At 42.7% G+C, this 10,436-nt stretch overlaps 1 long non-coding RNA gene across 1 annotated transcript; it reads right to left on the reverse strand.

Moving 5' to 3' along the window:
• Positions 1 to 2,369: 2,369 nt before the first annotated feature.
• On the reverse strand, positions 2,370 to 8,865 carry LOC119940837. Its single transcript, XR_005455053.1, has 5 exons — positions 8,733 to 8,865; positions 7,479 to 7,536; positions 6,115 to 6,264; positions 3,799 to 3,988; positions 2,370 to 2,551 (listed from the first exon to the last, which is right to left on the reverse strand). It is a non-coding gene; the product is annotated as an uncharacterized LOC119940837 (long non-coding RNA).
• Positions 8,866 to 10,436: the final 1,571 nt, after the last annotated feature.

Below are 10,436 nucleotides of genomic sequence, written 5' to 3' on the forward strand. Positions count from 1 at the left end.
TGTCTCACCCTTTAGACTGAAAGCTCATATTGGGTAGGGAACATGTCAACCGACTCTGTTGTATTCACCCAAGCACTTGGTATAGTGCTCAACATACAGTAAGCACTCAGTGAATACGATTGATTGATTGAAGATAGCATGAGGAAGGGAAGGAGAGTGGGATCAAGTGTTTTTAGGAGGAGGAAAGATTGGGATCTGAGAAACAAATACGGGGGGGGTAGATTGAGAGAGTAGGCTGGAGACCTCTTGAGAAACAGCTGGGAAGGAAGAGAAAACGGGAGAAGGAGGTAGAAGAGTGGTGAGGAGGTACTTGAGGAGATGTACTTGAGTTTCCATTGCTTTAGTGGAGATGTTTTATGCTAAGTAGTTTACTCAAGCACTTGATTTTTCACCAGAGTTCAGAAGAGGTTCTTCTTAAATCCCTATCCCCTCCTGACTCTTCTACCTTCTAACCCAAAGCTACCATCTTTCCTTCTGCCAGAAATACACTCTATTTTCATATTCGACAAACTACATCCCTCCTTCCTTTGAAAGCCTTCCTACAAAGTCCCTTCTTCCAAGAGTCAGTACCTGATCAATACCTCTTGCAATCAGCTGGGTTATACCACTCCACCAGCCACTTCAGCACTGATTCATCCATCCGTCTCTCCATTATGGAAGCATAATGCTCAAGGTCCTGCATGACTAGATTAGAAGACCTAGTCTTCAGCAGGGTTCTAGTTTGAATTTTTTTCCAATTGTGCCTAAACCTGGCTACTTGATGGGCAACTTAGAACACATCACTTAACCGAACTGAACGCAGTACCTCTGGAGATATTACCTTCATAAACCAACTTATAAAAATGATTGTAAAGGACTATATGAATAAAGGAAATAAAGATTAAAAACTAAGGGGCACAACATCCTGTTGATTGCAAAGAGTTGTTCCAAATTTAAAACATTTGATAAGTTAATAAAAATCTGTATTTGGGTTTTTTCTGCTCCCCGTGTTTCCCAACCTTTATGTTCTCCTCAATTTTCTCTGTCTTCTATTCGTGGATTTAATTTGTTTCTGCCACCTCTGCTTGATCATGCCTCAGGTATTTTCCTATTTCTACAACTTTAGGTTCCACTTCAAAACTCATTGCTTGTGAGCAGTATTTACATGAGGGTCTTTCCAGCCTAACTTTCTGTGATTTCTGTGTAAAGATTGCTTAAGCTCAGATGGGACTAGAATTTGTAATGGCCTTATACATACAGTCCAATATTTTGGGTCTTCATACTTTCTGGAACCTTGTAATAAATAAAAAAGCAATTTGAAGATTCCCTAGTATTTGCTGATGCCTCAGGTCTAATGTAGTGGGCCAGGGGGTTATTGGACCTGGCTGGACTGGGGATACGGAAAACAGATCACTACCTAGAGATTCAGAAGGAAGTACCTGGAGATTCAGAGATTCTTTAGCATTTGTGAGTTATATATTAGAATTTGGGAGAAATGCCCATTGTGCACCAAAGTAACTAGCACAATCAAGGCTAGAGGGGAAAATACTGGCTTTGAAAAACCAAGAACTTATTCACAGGTAACTCCTGAAATCCTCACCCTACTCCCCTGAGCAACCCTTGAGGGCCCTGTTGTTGACAGAATGTAAACTGGATGGACCACAAGTACATTTCTTAGGTTCTTATTAAACACAGCAGTTATGGCATTAAGCATGATGTCTGAAAGAACGGAACGGTTGGGAGTTAACATGCTGTGATTTGGATGGAAACTGTATTCATGTTTGGCTGATGTTTTTGTTTGTCCTGCATTCACATTTCTTAAAGCTGCATTGTTATTTCCCCTCAGTTGCAAGAAACTGTTCAATTTGTTGAGGTATAGGGAGCAGGGGGACTGACGAATGGGAGAGCCAGATTTGTGTGGGTGTGTCTATAAGGCAAAGCTGAAATTGTGTTTTTCCATTGAGTTGAGATTACAGGAAGGAAGGGAGAAAAGGGAAATAACTAGATCCAGAAATACTTGGTGACTCTCACTTTCCCCTGGCTCTAGGGCTGTCTTATTCCCAGGTGAGCTGATCCGGATGGTGTCTACAGCTCTAGGATATATATATATATATATGGGGGGGTGGGGGGATGCTAGAGCTGCAATATGGGTGGAGCTAGCAGGGGTCTTTCTACTCAACAGGCTTCCTCTTCTCCCTCCCAAGCTAGGTACCAATACATTTGTCAGTCAGCTCAGCCCTGCCTGGCCCTACCTTCTCTAACTGTGTAGAAGTTAGAAAGAACAAAGAGGAGGAAACTCAAGAAATGGCAATTTTAGTCTTTTGTAGAAACAAGAGTAATTTAACTTAGTCTTTCAGTGTAAGATATTTGCAAACAGACAACAAGCCAAACAAAGGAAAATAGTCTTGCCTTCCAGCTGATTAATGGGGTCCGTGAACTCTGAAAACTGTCAGGTGTCTGGTGGCTTCAGGCAGCTTTGCTCTCTGCCTCCGAAACAGCTGAGTGGGCACCCGTCTCAGGGTGGCAGACACCGAACCACTGCTGTCTGGAGGCAGGTGGTATCTGAGCTTTCCTGAGGAGAAATGTGTCAATTTCAAGTGTTAATTCTATCCCCACCCCAAATGTTTTCTGTTCACCCCGTTTCTCCTTTCCTTTTCTTTTGTGAAGCTATGGCTCCCTGACCAAAGAAACATGCAGAGAGGGACTTAGATGAGATCTAAGCTCCAGACAGATAACACCCAGCAATTCCCAGGAGTATTCCCAATTTCTTTCTCGTTTTTCTTAAGGCGCAGCTGCCTGCGAATTATTTTCCGTAGTCAGTCTGGAAATGGGACGGTGTTCTCAGTGCTGTTGTCTGAACTCATTTCTCCCCCAAGTGACAAATATCCTGGAGATTCTAGCTACACATTTTAACAGCCCCTGATTTTAAGACTACAGGTGGGAAAACATAAAAAAAATTCCAGTCATTTGATAAGAACTGCATCCAATTATGATATCTGAGTGGAAGGAGCACAGGGGTCTTATGCCTTTGAATTAGGGAAGCAGCCTGGCCTAATGAATAAAGCATGGGCCTGCGAGCCAGAGATGGGTTCTAATCCCGGCTCCACAATTTGCCCACTGTGTGACTTCCCCAAGTCACTTACCTTCTCTGGGCCTCAGTTTCCTCGACTGTACAATAAGGATTCGATACTTGTTCTCCCTCCTACTTAGCCTTGCACATGGGACAAGGACTTAACCCTACCTGATTAACTTGTATCTACATCAGTGCTTAGGATGGTACTTGACACATTGTATGACCTTAACAAATATCATTAAAATAATTAAACAGAAGGCACCTAGAGACTGCTCTTCCTCTAGATTGTATAAACTCCTTGTGGACAGGGAATGATCTACTGACTCTGTTGTACTGTACTCTCCCAAGCCCTTTGTACAGTGCTCTGCACTTAGTAAGTGCTCAATAAAAACCACTGATTGATTTGAATTTAGCATTATTTAGTACCACCACACTAATTAACAGCCATCAGTAAATCGTAAGAGTAAATTATGCAATGGCCACCAAAGCTTAATTTATTTCTTCCTCTACTTTCTATTCTCACTTTACTTGGTTTTCATTTAAATTTCTGCCTGGGGGAAACACTTGAGTGAGAATGCTGCAGTCTTAGTTTTCAAGCAGAAAGAGGGATGCATGTGACTAGGGGGTACTGGGAATTAATGCATGTTTTGTAAGCCCGATGTCTCTTTTTAATTAATTTAGAGGGTGATAAGGCTCATTTCCTTGATTTGTTACATTTGCAAAGTCCCCTATTTTCAGTCACTTACATTTACTAATTAGAGCAACAAATGTTGAAGTCATTCAAGTGATACCAAATCACTAGAGCCAAGGGAAGCAAGAATTTATGCTGCAGGGCTTCAGGAGGCTAGGACTCTCAAGAAATCATCTAAATCTAGACTCCCTGCCTTCAGTTGAGAGCTTCTGAGGACCAATTTGGAATCTTTCCTGTTAGAAAAACTGGAAGAAAAAAGAAAATCCATAGCTTGTTACCATAACCCAGCCAGGGGTTTAAAAATGATCATTTCCAGGAAATACATTACTGAACCTAACCAAAACCCCTCCGACTACAGCTTATAATTTATTTCCCTGGAGACTATAGGGAAGGTGGGGGAGGAGGGCTAGTAGTGAAATAGCTATAATAGAGTAACAACAACGATAATAGTAATTGTACTTTTTGTTAAGTGCTATGTGCCAATGATTATGTTAAGAGTTGGGGTAGATGCAATGCAACCAGATCAGATAGACCCTGTCCCTCATGGTGCTCACAGTCTAACCCCCATTTTACAGGAGAGGAAACTGAGGTGTACAGTTCAGTGATTTACCCAAGGTTTGTTCATTCATTCATCCATTCGATTGTATTTATTGACTGCTTACTGTGTGCAGAGCACTGTACTAAGCACTTCGGAGAGTCAATACAACAATAAACAGGCACATTCCCTGACCGCAACAAGCTTGCAATATAGAAGGGGGAAGACAAACAGGAATGCAAATAAATAAAATTACAGATCACATAGAAGTCCCTGCCTCTTATAGTCCTCATAGTCTAAAGAGGAGGGAGAACAGGGTTTTAACCCCCATTTTACAGATGAGGAAACTGAGGCACTGACTTGCCCAAAGTCAGAAAGCAGTTCACGGCAAAGTCAGGATTCGGAACTCAGGTCTTCTGACTCAATCCTATGCACTTTCTACTAGGCCATGAGTACCAAAAGTAATGTCAGCATTTGACAATCACACTTCCCCCCGCTTCAAAGCCCGACTGAAGGCTCACCTCCTCCAGGAGGCCTTCCCGGACTAAGTCCCCTTTCCCTCAGCTCTCCCTCCTCCCATCGCACTCGGACTCACTCCCTTTGCTCTACCCCGCTCCCCACACCACAGCACTTGAGTATATACTTACATATCTGTAATTCTATTTATTTATATTAGTGCCTGTTTTACTTATTCTGATATTATATATATATATATATATATTTCTATTTATTTATATTGACACTATTGATGCCTGTTTACTTGTTTAGATGTCTGTCTCCCCTCTTCTATACTGTGAGCCCACTGTGGGCAAGGATCGTCTTTGTTGAATAGTACTTCCCAAGTGCTTACTACAGTGCTCTGCACACAGTAAGTGCTCCATAAATAATAATAATAATAATGGCATTTATTAAGCGCTTACTATGTACAAAGCACTGTTCTAAGCGCTGGGGAGGTTACAAGGTGATCAGGTTGTCCCACGGGGGGCTCACAATCTTAATCCCCATTTTCCAGATGAGGTAACTGAGGCACAGAGAAGTTAAGTGACTTGCCCAAAATCACACAGCTGACATGAGGCAGAGCCAGGATTTGAACCCATGACCTCTGACTCCAAAGCCCGGGCTCTTTCCACTGAGCCGCGCTGCTTCTCGATAAATACGATTGAATGAATGAATGAACAAATATATGGGCACAAATGGTAATCCTGCTGACTCGGTCCATCATTTTCTTCACTTTTAGGAGTCTGTGAGCCAGGGAGCCCAACAGAGAGGTAATGCAACTCCAAAACATTTGGTTCATGTCTTTCTTGTATTCCACATCCCTCTGAGATAAGTATTAACTGTCAACCTTCACTTTATATAGTAGAAACTACTGCGAAGTGAAATTTGACTGCCTTTGCCTTGTTTTTGCCATTATCAGAATCAAAATATTGAGCTGGATGAACCACTGGTCTGACCCACAGCATGGCACTGCTCATTTTCTTTGGCTCACTGGAAAGTATTTCCTGGGAGTATAGTTTGAATCTTGAATCTGATTGAAACTGTTTACATTCTGAAACCTCTCCATATTAATCAGCACAAGATAGTAGAGAGGGAGAATCAAACACACTAAAGAAGTACCAACTACATTCAGCTGATAGTTAATTAATGCAAACTGATGCTCTAATATGGAAAAGTGCCAAACAGGCAAAAGGATTTAAAGAAAAGAACTGCTAACCAGGTGCCCATATAATTGGGCAACTTTGAGGCTAGAACACAGAGGGCTTTGCAAATATTGGCCTCCCAATACTATTTCAAGTGGAGGGAGGGGAGAGGCCTAGCTAGCCCCAACTCTTTTACCTCGAATGCCTTGAGACTCTTAAAAGTCTTGCTTTTAGCTGCAGTAATGTGTGCCAGACTGCTCACTTTTGCTCTGGAACCTAAGAGTCTTTGTAAAATCTCGATCGCTTTCTACAGCTCTGCTTTCACTGTTTCTTCTCAGTCACATTCCTAGAGTAAAGCAAAGAAAGCTGTATTGTTGGCAAGGCCCAATACTCAGAATTTTTGTTTCTGACAGTTACATGTGTAAAAGGCCAACAGAGGGTTCCCTTACCCATCTTTGGACCATTTGGAGCAGGAAAATGTTGAACAAGAGTTCCCCCTTTTCCCTGAAGGAATTTCCTCATTTGATTAAATAAAAATGTATTTAATCATCACCAGGCTCCTGGGAAAGGGTCTGCCCAGGGCTAACCACATATATTTGATCGTGAAAGGAATTAAGTTTGTGTGAACACTCTGAAGTGACATTCTCGGTTTGGGTTTTTTTGTTTTAATGGCATTTATTAAGCGCTTACTATGTGCAAGGCACTGTTCTAAGCGCTGGGGATATACGAGGTGATCAAGTTGTCCCACAGGGGGCTCACAGTCTTCATCCCCATTTTACAGATGAGGTAACTGAGGCCCAGAGAAGTTAAGTGACTTGCCCAAAGTCACATAGCTGACAAGTGGCAGAGCTAGGATCCGAACCCATGACCTCTGACTCCAAAGTCCGTGTTCTTTCCACTGAGCCACACTGCTTCTCTAATGCTGTGCTCCCGGGTTCACTGCTATAATATAGCTAGAGCTGAGATGGTCCATTTACTTCAGGTTACATAATTTCCCTTTCCAACGTCAAATATCTTAGAACTGGCTTGCTGAATCAACCCTAGGAGAGAGATTCCACCCCCTGCCCGCCCTTCTTTTTCCTCGGGAATAATAATAAAAAATAAAGTATTTGTTAAGGGCTTAGTACGTACTGAAAACTGTACTAAGTGCTGGGATAGATAAAAGATAATCAGATGGGACACACACCCTGGCCTGCATGGGGCTCACAGTCTGTGTGGGAGGGAGAACAGATATTGAGTCCCAACGAATCTTGGCAGCTTAGAAAACCATTCATTTTTAAATGCTTAATTTGTTCCCCAGCCATCACTACTGGAACTGACAAAACTCTCACTGTTCAAAGACAGAGCATTTAGCCTTGCTTTACCCTCAGCTGGCACGAGGTCTGCTCACTGCATTTGCTCTAATTCAGGCAAATGAAACTTCGGGGAAATTGGTTGCGGGAAGAATAAAAGGACAATTGTGAGTTTGGATCTGGGAATCATACGAGGAAAATATCATCCAACCAGGAACACAAATCTAACCTTTGTGGTTCAGTAAAAATTAGGCAATGTTCATGATACCTTTTCTTTGTTACACACTGCTGAAATTTCTGGTTCTCATCAGGGCCTGAAACAAAAACTGTCAATCGTTTATTTCAAAATGGGTGACCAAGAGACTGAAAGGAGTGGCAGAAAACTGATTTTGAGATAGTATACAAATATTGGGCACTTTCAGGATAGAGTAGATCCCACAGGGATTGGGGCTAAAACTAGTTTTAACATATTCAAAATAATCTGGGAGAGGGAGCACACAATATCTCTTAAATTTACTGATGATTCTAAGGTCTTCTGAGTGGTGACTGGTAAGAGGGATACACTGCAGGAAGACCCTAAAGCATAGTAAAGTAGGTTGAAGGTTGGCAGGTGAACATCAATTTAGAACAAGATCAAGGAAAATCAGAAAGGGAAAAAAAATCAGACTTTAATGACACGACGATGGACTCTCAACTATCAGTAATGATTCAGGAAAGAAATTTGGAGTCGGTGACAGAAATTTCTGTCTTCTATGCTTGCTCTGGGAATACTGCTTACAGTTCTGATCGCTTCAATTTAGAAAGATCATAGTTTGAACCGTAAAAGAAACAGAATCAATTGTACTGAGTGCCTTCTATGTGCAGAGCACTGTAGTAGGTGCTTAGGAGAGTACAATATAACAGACTCATTCTCTGCCCACAATTGTCTTACAGCCTAGAAGGGGAGGCAGACATTAATGTAAATAGGTAAATTATGGATATATACATAAGTGCTGTGGGGCTGAGGGGCTGGGGAATAAAGGGAACAAGTCAGAGTGATGCAGAAGGGAGTGGGAGAAAAGGAAATGAGGGCATAGTCAGGAAGAGGATGGGGAGAGTAACTGTCAGATCTGAAGAGGATGTTTCAGGCCAGAGGCAGAATGTGGGTGAGAGGTCGGTGGTGAGATAAAAGATATCAAGGTACATGAGTAGGTTGGTATTAGATTATCTTGTATCTACCCCAGCACTAGGCACACAGGACATGTTAAACAAGTGCCACAATTATCATTATTATTATGCATAAATATAGCTGTGCTAACAGATGAAGAAACATACCTTTCTATACTGACTTGCGGATTCTGCAAATAAACCCTAGTGCCAATGTAAAAGTGCCTGATTCCACTTTTGTTTATCCCCCAACTGGTGATTCTTCCTGCCAATGTGGAAGATGCCTGTTCCTCATCATTAATCTCATCTAATCACTATGTACTTCATCAGCATAAAAGTACAGCGTAAATAAAATTGTAAACATGAGCTCACTAACTTTGTACAAACATTTCCTTCACAAAATGTCCAATCCTTCCCTCGTGCGTTTGGATTTCCTCCATTATGGCCTCGGCAGGATTTTTACCATGCAAAAATTATTCTTTGGCCTTTCCAGAAGTGACATGAAATCAAACCCTGAATAAACAGAGAAGACCAGTTGTTAGGTTCTAAAATAATTAATAGCCAGGGGGATAGAGCTCTGACTTTTACAGCTCAAGGCAGGGCTCAGGACATAGAAAGACCCTCTTCAAAATGGTTAGGGAAAATGCAAAGCCCCAAGCCTAGGTAATGGACTTTTAAAGTACGCAAATCTGGCCAGATTCCATCCCCACACCCCACAAGGTCTGCAGAAGTTCTGTAGTCCGGTTTTGACCTGGAGAAGGGAAAACACTCCAGCCTCTCTGGAAACCATTATCTCTATTGCACAGGCAATTTTATGTTTATTGATCAAAAAATAGCTTATATGTCGAAGGTTGTGGTTAGTGGGGGGTTGTGCCTGTTGGACATCCCTGCCTGCGGAATGAGAGACGTGAACTGCTCCTTTAGTTAGTGTTCTTGTAGCTCCAATTCTTGGCCCTTGTTATGTTGTTTTTCTGTCTTCTATCATTTCACCTTTCGTCATGTGTCCGTAGCCAGCCCTCCCTGGCCTTATTCTTGTATTCTGAGCTCCCTGGGGGCCAGGACCTGTGTCTGAAAAGTAGCATGGTGTAATGCACAAAGCACAGACCTGGGAGTTAGAAGGTCATGGGTTCTAATACCAGCTCTGCCACTGTGTGACTTTGGGCCAGTCACTTCATTTCTCTGTGCCTGTTACTTCATCTGTAAAATAGGGATTAAGATTAATAATAATAATAATGGTGGCATTTATTAAGCGCTTACTATGTGCAAAGCACTGTTCTAAGCGCTTGTGAGCCCCATGTGGAACAGGGCCTATGTCCAGCCCGATTTGCTTGTATTCTCCCCGCCCCCAGTGCTTAATACATTCCATGTCCCATAGTAAGCAATCCAGCATGGGAACATGGTGGTCCCAGGGGTGGGGGGGTGGGGGGTGAGACTCTCGTACTGCTCCTGGCTCCCAGACCTGTCCCCAGCATGCCCCAGCTCTATAACGTAACAGAGGTTGTGTACATGCTCTCAGTGGACTGTACACACCACTAGACGTTGGGCCTGGGAGGCAAAGCTCACCTCCTCCAGGAGGCCTTCCCAGACTGAGCCCCCTCCTCCCCCTCCCCATCCCCCCCTTACCTCCTTCCCCTCCCCACAGCACCTGTATATATGTATATATGTTTGTGCGTATTTATTACTGTTTTATTTGTACATATTTATTCTATTTAGTTAACATGTTTTGTTCTCTGTCTCCCCCTTCTAGACTGTGAGCCCACTGCTGGGTAGGGACCGTCTCTATATGTTGCCAACTTGTACTGCCCAAGCGCTTACTGTTCTCTGCACACACTAAGCGCTCAATACGATTGAATGAATGAATGAACCATTCAGTGGCATTTATTGAGCACTGTGTGCAAAGCACTGCACTAAACACTTGGGGAAGTACATTACAGTACAGCTGCTAGACACCATCCCTGCCAACAAAGAATTCACAGCCTAGAGGGAGGGTGCAGTTGGGTGCCAGGGACAAAAAGGATCTCATTCCTTCCCCAAGCAGGAACTGGAAGGAGGCATGAACCCTGCAGCTGAAAACTTTCTC

The sequence above is a fragment of the Tachyglossus aculeatus genome, chromosome 19 (genome assembly GCF_015852505.1).
Source record: "Tachyglossus aculeatus isolate mTacAcu1 chromosome 19, mTacAcu1.pri, whole genome shotgun sequence".
Classification (NCBI taxonomy): Eukaryota; Metazoa; Chordata; class Mammalia; order Monotremata; family Tachyglossidae; genus Tachyglossus; species Tachyglossus aculeatus.